The sequence below is a fragment of the Anomaloglossus baeobatrachus genome, chromosome 8, assembly GCF_048569485.1.
Source record: "Anomaloglossus baeobatrachus isolate aAnoBae1 chromosome 8, aAnoBae1.hap1, whole genome shotgun sequence".
NCBI lineage: Eukaryota > Metazoa > Chordata > Amphibia > Anura > Aromobatidae > Anomaloglossus > Anomaloglossus baeobatrachus.
The window spans coordinates 178,937,296-178,952,409 of record NC_134360.1 but is presented as its reverse complement, the minus strand read 5'-3'; positions in this window follow the sequence as shown (position 1 = coordinate 178,952,409).

Genomic DNA, 15,114 nt, shown 5'->3' with positions numbered 1-15,114 from the left:
ATTTATATCCCACTGCCTTTCCCATGACCCTCGCATTATACACATTTTGGTCAACACTGGTTACTGATTGTTTACCCTTTTTGACCCACACTACAAGGAGAACTTTCTATCTCTTTTTCCTGATGTGAAGGGGGTTAGTAAAATGGTGCAATACCAGAAGGCCCTGTTTGAACAATTCGTACAAAAATTTCCTATCTCACAACCCTTACGGCAGCGGTCATAGTTCCTTGGGAAACCAACAAGGAGAGATGAGTGAGACACACGCCAGGTCCAACAGAGATAGGAGAACACTTTCAAAGATCTGGAAAAGTTTCATTACACCCTCCCAGCGCCAAGGCCCTGATGCTTGAGGTAGTCTGACAAGGAGGGAAAAGTTTATGAAGCTCGTGAAGGAGTACCTAGCTGAGCGTACCAGTGTCCTCTGTGATTCCTCTGTGCCATACAATTATTGGGTATCCAAGGTTGACACATGACATGAATTGTCCTTCTTCGCCTTGGAGGTCCTGGACTGCCCTGTTGCTAGTGTTTTGACAGAGCAGGTTTTTAGTGCTGTCAGGGGCATAATAACTGATCAACTGAAAATGCTGACATGCTGACTGTTCTCAAAATAAACAAGGTTTCGATTTACCCCAACTTCTCAACCCCAGCGGATGACAGAAGCGGAACATAAAGCCAAATCAAATGTTCTTTTTTTTCTAGTGTATTTCCATGCATGTTTTCTCACTTTTATGTTTTGTTTTGTTTTTTCCTGATCCTCTGTCTCCTCCTACACCATATGAACAGTGTTATCATATAGGCCTCGCTACAAATATTTTCATGGCCATCAGCCGGCCCTTACTCAAATTTTGGAGGATGATTGAGCGACCCTTACTTAACTTTTAGAATTCCAGAGGCTGTCCCTCACTCAATTTTTAGAGGGCCAGCAGGGGTCTCTCACTCAATTTTTAGAGGGCCAGCATCCTGCCCTCACTCAATTTTTAGACGGTCAACAGACAGCCCTCAATCATAATTTTTTTAATGAGCCAGCAGGTAACCCTCAATCAATTTTTAGGACCAGAAGGCAGCCCTCACTCATAGTATTTAGAGAGACAGAATCTTGCCCTAACTCAATTTTTAGAGGGCAAGCAGCTGGATCCTTACTCAATTTTTAAAACATGAGCAGGCAGCCCTCACTCAATTTTTAGAGGGCCAGCAGACATCCTCAATCACTTTTTAGAGGGCCAGTAACCAGCCCTCACTTGTAATTTGTGAAGGGCCAGCAGGCAAACCTAAAAAAAGATTCCTTCTTAAGCGGGCTTTACACGCTACGACATCGCTCAAGTGATCTCGTTGGGGTCATGGAATTTGTGACGCACATCCGCTCGCTTCAGCGATGCCATTGCGTGTGACACCTGTGAGCGATTTTGCATCGTCGCAAAAACGTGCAAAATCGCTCATCGGTGACATGGGGGTCCATTCTCAAATATCGTTACTGCAGCAGTAACGAAGTTGTTCCTCGTTCCTGCGGCAGCACACATCGCTCCGTGTGACACCGCAGGAACTAGGAAGCTCTCCTTACCTGCCTCCTGGCCACAATGCGGAAGGAAGGAGGTGGGCGGGATGTTAAGTCCCGCTCATCTCCACCCCTCCGCTTCTATTGGGCGGCGGTTCAGTGATGCTGCTGTGACGTCGCTGTGACGCTGAACGAACCGCCCCCTTAGAAAGGAGGCGGTTCGCCGGTCACAGCGACGTCACAGGGAAGGTAAGTCCGTGTGACGGGTCCGGGCGATGTTGTGCGACACGGGCAGAGATTTGCCCGTGTCGCACAACTGATGGGGGCGGGTACGCACGCTGGCGATATTGGTACCGATATCGCAGTGTGTAAAGCGGCCTTTAGGGTTACATATTTTATTTTCAAAAATAAAACTAAATATTTTGCAGGTGGCGCACAATAAATATAGTCATCCACGAGACCTAGTTTCCTATCCCAGTTTGCAGGGGGGAGCAGACAACACACTTGAAGCCAGAATAGTGAAAACAGGTGGTTGGTTGGATGGCACACAATACTTCCAGTCTGTTTCCCAGCACCACCCTGTCTTCCACATGGTTCTGTCTCAGCATCCAAGAATCTAACCACATAATCCTCAACCTGATTCTCCCATCTCACCCCATATTGAGTCCCAGTAGACAATTGATCCCACACTTGGACACTCTGAAGAGCAAGTATTCACATTTCCATTGATCGATTCCATTCTCTCACCCTGCACGTTTCAATAGGGACATGAGTAGTGATGGGCGGATCTGGACTGCAAAAGTCCATATCCGCACGGTTTCAAAAGAGCCCGAGTGCTGGGCCTGGGGCCAGAATTCTCAGGGAATTTCCGCTAATGATCCAGATCCAGCACTTGGGAAATAAAAAAAGGAAAAATAAAGAAAATAAGAATGAAGCAAGCGCTTCATACTTACCAAGGTTCCAGTACGGCTGTAACTGCTCCCATGGACGCTCATTCACTTCCGGGGCCGCGCATTATTGTTCATCCATATGCACTGCTTTCTCCGCCCACTGGTCATCTTGGCCTCTGTGATTGGTTATGGTTAGATGCACCCTCAGCTTGTGTGACAGCATCTGACTGTAACCAATCACAGGCACTGTCTGCAGGTCACTATCGGGATGTAACAATAAAGTTTAAAAAAACTGAAGAGTAGATCCATAAAGGATAATCTCACACCTGTACAGAGATGCGCATTACGCGAGCTTCAGTCCATGGAAGGTATTGTCATCAAACCAGCGGACAAGGGGGGAAACGTTGTCATCTGGTCAACTGATAAGTATGAAAAGGAGGCACTAAAGCAACTACGTCAGAAAGACACGTACTCTTTACTTTCATCTTGTCCCCTTGAGCCTTTTGCTGAGGAACTTAGGGTTAGAGATGAGCGATGTTCGAATCGAACTGTTTGCCAATTTCAAATTCGAGTTGTTTTGGGCAATGTTCAAGTCGTTCGGCGAACTCGAACGATTTGCTTCACGTTCGACAGTTCGAGTTAACGTTCGATAACGGTTCGATCACCAAAAGTGTGGCTTTTCACAGTAAGGCTATGTGCGCACGTTGCGTATTTGCATGCGTCCTGCATCCCTAGCACAATCCCTCTCTCTTTCCTACCCACCGATCAGCTGCACGGCTGTCACAAAGCACCGGTGGCTTTTCCTGTTTTGAAAATGGCTGCCGCTCATTATTCAATCTCGTATTCCTTGCTTTCCCTGCCCACGGGCACCCATGATTGGTTGCAGTCAGACATGCCCCCATGCTGAGTGACAGCTGCCTTACTGCAACCAATCACAGGTGGGCAGGTCTATATCATGCAGTAAAATAAATAATTGAAAAAAAAAAAAACCTGCGGTTCCCCCCAATTTTAATACCAGCCAAGATAAAGCCACACGGCTGGAGTCTGGTATTGTCAGGGTGGGGAGCACCACGTTATGGGGAGCCCACCACCCTAACAATATCAGTCAGCAGTCGCCCGGAATTGCCGCATCCTTTAGATGCGATAGTCTCGGGACTCTACACGGCTCATCCAGAATTGCCCTGGTGCGGTGGCAATTGGGGTAATAAGGAGTTAAATGGCAGCTTATAGCTGCCACTAAGTCCTAGGTTAATCATGGCAGGTGTCTCCCCGAGATACCTTCCATGATTAACCTGTAAGTGAAAGTAAATAAACACACACAACGAAAAATCCTTTATTTGGAACAAAAGACAAAAAAACCCCCTCATTTACCACTTTATTAATCCCCAAACACCCATCCAGGTGTGAAGCAATCCACACGACGCTTTCAACTTTGCTACATGAAGCTGACAGGGAGCACCGTAGAACACGACCTCTCTGTGTCAGCTCCACGCAGCAACTGAAGTGAGCCACGCTGTCACTGGAGACTTCACTCAGGTAGTGCCTGCATGTGTGCGGGGATAATGATGATGGGGGCGCTAGTGCTGGGGTGTTTGCGGTGATGATGATGGGGTCGTTAGTGCTTGCGTGTGTGCGGTGATGATGATGGGGGCGGTAGTGCTGGGGTGTGTGCGGGGATGATGATGGGGCGGTAGTGCCGGGGTGTGTGCGGTGATGATGAGTGCGGTAGTGCCGCTTGTGCGATGATGATGGGGGCTTGCTCTCTCTCGGCTTAACGCAACGCGTTATTTCACAGGAATCCGTTGCCTTTATATCACACTATTTACAATGCATCCGTCACATGCGTCACACAACGCATTGTGACGGATGCCATTTAACAAAAAGTGTGAAAGTACCTTTTGCTGTCAGCGGGCATGGAGCCGAGCTGAATGGCAGAGCATGCATCCAGCGCGCATACATTCTGCATCAGTTCTGCAGTCACAATACATTCACAAGTGCTGCCAAATCGCTGCAGAATTATACGCATGGACACTACGCAATGTGCGCAATTTTAATAATAATATCCAAATTCAGTGTATAGTGTGCGGGGGGAGGGCTGGGGTTCCTGAAATAATGGCGATCTCCATTTTTTTTGTTACTAAAGGCTACTTTACACACTGCGATATCGCTCCCGATATCGCTAGTGTGGGTACCCGCCCCCATCTGTTGCGCGACACGGGCAAATCGCTGCCCGTGCCGCACAAAAGCAGTCACACATACTTACCTGTCCAGCGACGTCGCTGTGACGGGCGAACCGCCTCCTTTCTAAGGGGGCGGTCCGTGCGGCCTCACAACAGCGTCACTGAACCGCCACCCAATAGCAGCGGAGGGGCGGAGATGAGCGGGACGTAACATCCTGCCCACCTCCTTCCTTCTGCATAGCAGCCGGGAGGCAGGTAAGGGGAGCTTCCTCGTTCCTGCGGCGTCACACGCAGCGATGTGTGCTGCCGCAGGAACGAGAAACAACTTCGTTACTGCTGCAGTAACGATTTTTAAGAATGGCATACTATGAAGAAAAAGACATGGATCGCACATCCCAAAAATACAATGATCTAAAGCCGCTTAGGCAAAAATTAAATAGAACATGAGGTTCTTTTGTTACCATTCTGATCAGATTGTATTAAGCCCACTGCCACGTCACGGCAAACCTCTTGAGTGGGTCCCTAACCTGACCTTTTTGTGTGGCACCGTGCACTGACCACCGCCGCAGCGACAAAGCGCCAGCAGGGCGGGCGACCTGGTGCCTCACAGCACCCATGCTGCAAGGCAAAGCCCCCAAGGCTCCAGGCCGCGCCGCCCCACCGACACCACACCACCACAACAGCAGCCACTACACAGCACCAGCACACAGTGAGAGGAGCTGTGCACTCACCTCCCACTGGCTCCCATATGTGAACTGGGAGCAAAAAGAAGGCTGACCCCTCTTGCAGTCTCCTGCTGATTAAAATCACCTGTGCCAAATGGGGAGAGTGCAGATCCAAGCAAATTTTTAAGAATGGACCCCCATGTCGCCGATTAGCGATTTTGCACGTTTTTGCAACGATGCAAAATCGCTTATCGGCGTCACACGAAACGGCATCGCTAATGCGGCCCGATGTGCGTCACAAAATCCGTGACCCCAACGACTCCGCATTAGCGATGTCGCAGCGTGTAAAGCCCGCTTAACCGCGCATACTGTGGGGCGCTGCAGACTGTCAGTCAATGACACACACATACACAGCAAAGTGCATTTTTTTGCACACAAGCAAGGGCATGTGTCATTGGCTGTGTATGTCACATGTTCTTGCCCTATAAGGACTTCTGATTAGTTTCACTTTTGGACACCATAGAAGGAGTTTACTCTGTGTATACGTACTTCATAACAGAACTGGCTCGTCTGGATCGATCTGTGCACCTCCTGATTTGTCCTGTGGCTTCTGCACTGGTAAGCTGAACCTTTTTTTTGTGTTTGTATGTATTTGTCTGCCATTGTTTTCAATGGGGTTCGAAGGTGTTCGTCTAACGTTCAACGAACAAACCCTCCGTTCGACGAACCGAACCGAACTCGAACACTAAGGGGGGTGGCTCATCTCTACTTAGGGTGATTTTGGAGGCCGCCCTTGAATCAGGTATAATTATAAAAAAGGCATTTGAGGGATTAATGACCAAATTCCCATCTGTCCCCACTTTCTATATACTGCCAAAGGTGCACAAGGACCGTGTTTATCCCCCAGGGTGTCTGATTGTCTCTGGCATAGGAGGGCTTTGCGATCCACTGTGCAAATTTATTGATCATTATTTGAAACCTCTTTTTGAGACGATCTCCTCCTATGTCAGGGACACTACTGATGTCCTTAAGCGGGTGGATGGATTACATCTTGATCCTTGTGCACTTTTTGTAACGGCAGATGTGGAATCGCTGTATACGATTATTAGTCACACTGATGAGGTGGCAGCTGTTGCGTTTTTTCTTAGGATGAGTAACATCGATGAAGCACTTTGTGACTTAATTCTGGAACTTTTACAGTTCATCTTGACCCACAATTTCTTTATTTTCATCGACCAATACTACTTACAGTGGCGGGGGACTGCGATGGGGGCGGCGTGTGCGCCATCTTTTGCAAACCTTTTTTTAGGCTATTGGGAACGTGAGATATTGCAGGATGGCGCCCATGCCTTCTCCCATGTCTACAGATGGTTTCGTTATATTGCTGATTTGTTTTTTATCTGGCAAGGTACGGTCCCTAAGTTACATGAATTCATGTTGGGTCTAAATAACAACAGATTGAACATCAGATTAACTTATAACTTTGAACCCATGTCCATTGATTTTTTTTTGGACATCAAATTCTATGTGCAGGAGAATGGATTGATCCAGACCGACGTGTTTTGTAAAGATACGTCGGTCAACATGTGCCGCCCCCCACGCCCGCAGCAGCCGGGCTGCTCGGGTCCGGACTCGCTGTGTGGCTTGAGGGATCCTCTGGACCCGGGGGTCATGCGGACACGCCGAATAAAAAGGGGGACATAGTTGTACGGCCTTGGCCGTATTCGGTTCGTGACGCCACCCACGGTGTGTGGTGAAATGGGACACCACCGCTGCTGTTGTGGGATACCCGGGGGAGATGTAATGGCAGCCGGATGTTAACCCCTCCTTAGGTAAGGATGGTTCCCCACCCAGGCTAGTGGTCGCCGTCTCTTCATCTGCACTAGTTGTGCTTGTGTGTTTGGACTTCCCGGTATGGAACACGGGAGTCTGCTCCCAGCTTGCTTTGTGCCTGAGGAGCCGTGCCCGCTGACGCTGACCCGTGGGCTCTATGGGCCCCAGCGGTTGCCCTATCCCTCTCTGTGGGTGGTTGTCTGCTTTTGGGACTTTGGTTGGACAGGACCTACAATCCTGCCCTCAATCGGTTGATTAGCTAGGCCGTTGGTTCCGGTCCTGGCTTCAGGGAGCAAGCACCCCCTCTGTGCACTGTTTCCGGTTGGGTCTCCGGTGTCGGTACCAGCGGGCTCAAACCCTGTCCTGGTCCACCTCAGATCTGCTGAGCCATCTTCCCGTCTCTTGCCGACGGAGACCACCGTCTGCCACCTAGCCAAGGTACCAGGGCTCCGACCCTGGCACCTGTCAGTTTGGCACCTCCACTCACTTCAAACCTCAACTTAATCTGACTGTTTTCCCGCCCCGGGCTGTCTAGACCCCTAGGTGGGCGTTTCCTAACCGCCTGGTCCCGCCCACTGATCTGCGTGTCTTGTCCTGAGGGGGGTGACTAGGGTTTTAGGTCAGCTGTATGTGACCTAGGTGAGGGAAGGTGTTATGCGGGGGCATATTGTGTGACTACCTGGTTTTGCCAGGGCGTCACAAACGCACTTCTGCATGCATCCTCAGCCCATACGAGATCCACAACACAATCAGTGCGATTCAAACAGCAATTTCTTAGATAGCGCCGTATTTGCTCATCTGATTCCTCCTTCGAAAGACAGGCCTCTGATCTGAGGCTATGTTTCTTGGAGCGAGGATATAGTAAAAGGGCAATTAAACATGGTTACATGCGGGCTAAATATTGTCGCTGCAGTGATCTGCTTAATCCTAACTTCAGACGAAATGATGGCAATGTCGGTGTTAGATTCATCTCCACACTTAATCACCAATGGGATAATATGAGGAGTATTCTGTCCCGACATTGGTCCATCTTAAAAACTGAACCCTCCCTTTCGGATTTCCTTCCTGATACTCCACTGATGATGGCACGCAGGGGAAAAAACCCGAAGGATTTCCTAGTGAGGAGCCATTATGTTGCTAAACAACTGGGCATTTTTGAGGTAGGCAAACACAGGTGGGGTTGTTATCCATGTGGAGACTGCCTGAGCTGCAAGAATATCATCAGAGCATCTACTTTTCTATCAGCCGATGGGACACAGGAATATAAAATCACACATTATATATCATGTCGGACTTTCTGTGTAGTTTACTACACTACATGTACATGTGATCTCATTTACATCGGCTTAACCTCACGTGAATTGCGTGTTCGTACAAGTGAACATGTTCATATTCTGCCGGCCCATGACGTGGAGGACGTCACTCTGTTAAAAACCTCACCTAGACATTTTCACAAATTTCACGATTGCAACCCCAAATTCCTCAAAGTCAGAGAAATTAACTATTTACATTGTGGGATCCGAGGGGGTGATATACAGCTCCGTTTGGCGCAATTAGAATGTAGATGGATTGTCACAGTGGGTTACTTGATACCCCATGGTTTAAATGAGAAGCTCAGTTTTACTTAATTGCTATAATATGCCCATCTTTATACCCCCTGTATTTAAGTGTCCTCTTTTTCCTTGGGTATTATCTGTATTTTTTATATTACTGATTTTCCAGTATGTGTACATATACCATATTTTTCGGATTATGACGCACTTTTCCTCCCAAAAAATGTGGGAGGAAAATGAGGGGTATGTCTTAAAATCCGAATACAGTTTACCGGTGTGTTGTTTGTGCGGTGACTGGGTGTGTTCTGGTGGCTGGGTGCCTGTGGCTGCGTGCAGGCAGCCGGGTGGCCGTCGGTGTCGGCTGCCTCTCTGTACATGCGTGCAGGCAGCCGGGTGCCCGTCGGTGCCGGCTGCTTCTCTGTACGTGCGGGCGGGTAGCCGGGTGCCCGTCGGTGCCGGCTGCCTCTCTGTACATGCGTGCAGGCGGGTAGCCGGGTGCCCGTTGGTGCCGGCTGCCTCTCTGTGCGTGCGGGCAGCCGGGTGCCTATCGGTTCCGTTTGCCACTCTGTGCTTGCATGCGGGCGGGCAGCCTGCTCGCTGTCAATCTGCGCGTGTGTGCTTCGGGCGGGCGGCTGTGTGGCAGGTGTCCCAGTGTGTTCGCGGTCCCAGTTTCAAATGATGGCGACAGGAGTCAGCTTGTGCGCAGATGGATCTCTTGGATGAGAGCTCCATCTGTGCACGCGCCGCTCCGGGAGTCAGCGCGTGCGCAAATTGAGCCCTTGGATGAGCGCTCCATCTGCGCATGCGCCGCTCCAGGCGCCATCATTTGAAGCGGGACCGCGGACACACTGAGACACTTACTTCACTGGCCTGCTCCACCTGTCGCCCGCCACCATGGACCCGCAGCAGCTCCCACCACGGACCTGCCGCGGCTCCCACAACGGATGCCGCCGCGCCTGTTGCCACTGGCCACCGCTGCCACCATGGACCTGCCGCGGCTGCCAGCACAACCTCTGCCTCTTGTGACCCCGCTTCACCACCACTGCTGCCCCCCTCCGGTAAGACAACACCGGATTATAAAACGGACCACATTTTTTTTTTACCTTTTTTTAGCTCTAAATTTGGGGTGCATTTTATAATCCGTGGCGCCTTATAAAACTAAAAATACGGTATATCCTTTTTTATATCTCTTGCTTCATTTTAAAGTGTGTGTTTTTTATTTATTTGTAGTGCATTTATGGTGCCGATTACTGATCCTTGATCTCATCATCCAGCTCCCTATCACAGCCTGCATACAGAGGAATTATAATCTGGGACTACCCTCCCTCAGTATTTCCTGATGACCCAATGAAAGCTTTTCTCTGTTTCTTCGTCCATCATCATTAATATGTGCATATATTTGTTATATATTTTACACTTTAGGGTGGCTTGTCTCGTATTACATTTGTTTCCGCTATTTTTGTATGGTGTTTATATACCCTATATATTACATTCTGATTCTGGTGTGACCTTCTAAACATGATCTCCAGCGGCAGTCATCTCGGTCAGCTTTTCCCCTTCCCAGATGGTGCCAGGAGAACGGCCGAGCTTATCAGCCGTAGTGCGCATGTGCGGTTTGTGGTTGGCGGCTGAGTGCCGCTGACGCCCTCCTATAGTGACGGTCTGAGTATGACGTCTACATGGGATTTCCCCTCCTCAGTTCCACCGCTGGATGGCTGACGTGGCTTCCACCTGCCGCGTGTGCCAACCGCGCATGCGCCATATTCTAATGACTGTATCTTCGGACATAGGATGGCGGGACTATTTAAACCTTGCATAACACACTAACCTCATGACCCCCTGGAAGAAGCTCACGCGAAATGTGCATAGGGGTCTTGGAGGGACTTTGTATTGCTGGATTTTGGGGACTTTGGGTAAGTGCTCTATATTCAGCCCTCTAGCTATGTTTTTGCACTGGCACCTTATTCTCAGTGGTGGGCTCTGAATTTTTTGAACCCAGTACTGTTTTGCTGCTACTGTATTTTTGACTCGTATTTTCATAGGTTAATATTGCTTTTGAGTCACTACCTGTTATATTCTGTCCTTTGGTGAATCATATTGGGTGCCTTGATCCATTTTAGGTCTATTCTGCGGCTCCCTATCTTTTGTTCAGATGTTAACAATCCTACAGGCACTGTCTGCGGGCCACTATCGTGGTGTAACAATAAATAAAACATTTGGTGTAGGGTCTCCCCATATGACGATACTCAGCACAGGTAAAGCCTATGGCTGCAGGCTGCAGCCCCCAGCTATGTGCTTCTCTCGGCTGTGTATCAAAATAGGAGAAACCACATGTGGCTTTTTTTTTTTTAATTATTTAAATAAATATTTAAAAAAAAAAAAAAAACAGAGTGCGGTCCTCCCCAATTTTGATACCAGGCCATGATAAAGCCTGACGGCTGGGGGCTGGTATTCTTAAGTTGGGGAGATCCACGCTTATTGGGCCACCCCCAGCATAAAAGTAGCAGCCTACAGCCGCCCGAAATTACAGCATCTATTAGATGCAACAGTCCTGACACTTTGCCTGGGTCTTGCCGATGGCCCTGCTGCAGTAGCAATTGGGGTAATGAGTAGAGTTGAGCGCGGTTCGCGGTTCGAGGTTCTCCAGTTCTAGGCTCGAGTGATTTTGGGGGCTGTTCGAGATCGAACTAGAACTCGAGCTTTTTGCAAAAGCTCGATAGTTCTAGATACGTTCGAGAACGGTTCTAGCAGCAAAAAGCAGGGCTTTTTACAGCTACAGTGTGCAGGAGCCATCGCTGGCAGCCTGCCAGAAGCTGGTAACCAAGATAAACATCGGGTATCCAACCAAAGCGCTTTGGTTAGTAACCCGATGTTTATCCTAGTTACGTGCAGGAAGCCCACACTTCCCCGCTCAGCTCGCTCCGCCCCCTCCTGCCCGCGGCATGTACACATATACACACACACACACACACACACACACACACACACACACACACACACACACACACATGGTCCCGCTCGGCTTACCTGCGGTGATGAAGTCCCGCCATCCCGACCTCAACGCTGTCACTGTCCTCCATGGCCGCCGCTTGTCACATCACCTTCTCTCGCTTCCGACCCGAGACTGACTAGCGGTGACGTCACGGGCCTCTCGTGATACTTGGTGAGAAGGCGCCGGTCATTGAACTCAGTGACAGGTGCTGTCAGTGTGCTGGAGATCAGCGCAGGTAATGTACCTCGCTGACAGCAGCACTTGTCATCCCCTGCAGTGACCTGGGCTGACCCATTGATGTTAGCTCAGGTCACTGCACTGCTCTCCCAGCCAATGGGGAACATCCTGCTCTTCATTGACTGGAACAGTGTGGATCGTCATGGCAACCCCTTGGATTACACCAGACCTGGATTTGTTTTTCTTTCTAATAAATTGGTTAAAGAGGGAATGTTTTGGGGAGTGTTTTTTCAAATAAAAATGTGTTTGTCGTCTATTTTTTTTTTATTACTGACTGGGTTGGTGATGTCGGGTATCTGATAGACGCCTGACCTCACCAACCCCAGGGCTTGATGCCAGGTGACATTACACATCTGGTATTAACCCCATATATTACCCCGTTTGCCACCGCACCAGGGCGCGGGATGAGCTGGGGCGAAGCACCAGGATTGGCGCATCTAATGGATGCGACACTTCTGGGGTGGCTGCGGCCTGCTATTTTTAGGCTGGGGAGAGTCCAATAACCATGGACCTCCTTAGTCTGAGAATATCAGACCCCAGCTGTCTGCTTTACCTTGGCTGGTGATCCAATTTTGGGGGGACCCCTACGTGTTTTTTTTTTAATTATTTATTTAATTTAAAATAACAGCGTGGGGTGCCCTCAGTTTTGGATTACCAGCCAAGGTGAGGTTGCCAGCTGTGGTCTGCAGGCTGCAGCCGTCTGCTTTACTCTAGCTGGCTACAAAAATAGGGGGAACCCTACGTCATTTTTTTTTTTCATTTTTTTGGCTAAATACAAAGCTAAGCACCCCTTAGTGCCACATGAAAGGCACCAAAGGGTGCAAAATTACAAAATGCAGGAGAGTGGGACATTATGTGTCTTTCTGCCATTATAATGACAGAAAAGACTGATATGAAGTGCACAAGCACAAGAAAATCACCAGAGCGCTCTACGCTGTGAAAAGCAGTAGAAAATGGCACTGGAGTGAACATGTGACCGCCTCATGTAGGATGAAGCTATGGATCCTGGGTAAATTTATGCATTTACCCTCATTCAGTTTTTTTGCAGTACACAAAAAAAAAACGGAAGGCACATGGATGACAAACAGATGACATACGGACCGTCTACGGAACGAAAACGGATGCCACACGGATGCACCCGTGAAAAAAAACGGACTGTTTTTTGCAGACCACAAAAATGGATTGGTCGTGTTAATGTAGCCTTATTTTGATCTGCCATTTATAAACAGCAGGCAGAAATAAGTGAATAACGCCCCCCAGCGTCAGAAAATCTCCGGGGTTTCAGGGCTAGCTGAGATCCTGGAGATCATGATTCAGGACGGTTTTTCCGGTCCCCGCTCACGTGATCACAGGTACACCGATGATCACGTTACAGTAAATGACAGCGCCGGTAAAAAATTATTTATCTCCCATCTGGCATGAACAAACACTTCTCCTCCACTTCTTCTCCACTTCTCCACTTCTTCTCCACTTTTTCTCCACTTTTTCTCCACTTTTTCTCCACTTTTTCTACATTTTTATCTCCACTTTTTCTCCACTTTTTCTCCATTTTTTCTCCACTTTTTCTACATTTTTTCTCCACTTTTTCTCCACTTTTTCTCCACTTTTTCTCCATTTTTTCTCCACTTTTTCTCCATTTTTTCTCCACTTTTTCTCCACTTTTTCTCCACTTTTTCTCCATTTTTTCTCCACTTTTTCTACATTTTTTCTCCATTTTTTCTCCACTTTTTCTCCACTTTTTCTCCACTTTTTCTCCATTTTTTTCTCCACTTTTTCTCCACTTTTTCTCCACTTTTTCTCCGTTCTTTTTCTATGGTCGGTCTACCCATTAGCTCTGCCATGCATAGTGTAGCTCTACACCTACTGCACATGTTACTTTATGATTGACATCTCTTTCGTACCAGAGCTGTCTAAGCCTACTCTGACCCCATATTTGTCATTACTATATTGTCCTTGTACTGTATTATGACATTTGTATCATGTGTTTCATTTCTTGCTGTGTTGCAATTTTTTTGCTGCATCCCAATTGTACCTCTACATTGTTCGAGTTTATGTTATTGTTCTCTCACTCTTATGTGATACTGATTATTGTCATTTTTCATGATTACATGCAGATAAGTCCAATCTGACGAAGGCTCAGGCCGAAACGTCATTTGTAACTTGTTTTGGACAAAAACATATATGCTTATGAAAAAAAAAATTTTCTTAATACGGACCAATAAAGAGTGATTTTGCATTACTATCCGTTGTGACTTACTGACTTAGTCTGGGAGATTTAGAGTGCCGAGGTTACTCACTAATTTTATCTATTATTACCTCTGAGCACCTATATACCAGTGAGCAGAGCTTCCTCTACAGTAGTTCTCCTGATTAGGCATGCCCTTACCTCATGAGCAGGGCATTGCAGCTTTGGTAGCAACCATTACGACATGGACTCTGATGCTGTGGACCCGGGGAGAGTGAGTGCAGATTCATTGCACCCACACTCCTCACATGAAGGGTCCGCACTCCTAGAAAATGGGGGATACGTTCCCTGAGTGTCTCCCCCCCATATTCTAAACGGTCCAGAGTCGTCGTGGGACCCCTTTATTTTTTTTCTTACAATAAATTGGTGAAAGAGGAAATGTTTTGGGGACTGTTTTTTCAAATAAATTTCTTTTGTCGATTTTTTGTTTTTGTTAGTACTGACAGTTTATGATGTTGGGTATCTAATAGACGCCATGACATCACAAACTGCTGGGCTTGATCTCAGGTGACTTTACAGCTAGTAACAACCCGATTTATTACCCCGTTTGCCACTGCACCAGGGCACAGGATGAGCTGGGGTGAAGCACCAGGATTGGCGCATCTAGTGGATGCGCCACATCTGGGGTGCCTGCGGCCTGCTATTTTTAGGCTGTGAAGGCCCAATAACAATGGACCTTCCCACCCTGAGAATACCAGACCACAGCTGTCCGCTTTACCTTGGCTGGTGATCCAATTTGGAGGGGACCCTACCTTTTTGTGTAATTATTAATATTTATAAAATAATTATAAAAAAAGAGCCTGGGGGGACCTCCACATTGGATCCCCAACCACGATAAAGCTGCCAGCTGTGGTTTTCAGGCTACAGCCGTCTGCTTTACCCTAGCTTGCTATCAAAAATAGGGGGACCCAACGTCATTTTTTTTTAACTATTTTTTAAATAGAAAAAATGAATGGGCTTCCCTGTATTTTGATTGCCAACCAAGGTAACGACAGGCAGATGGGGGTGGCAACCCATAGCTGTCTGC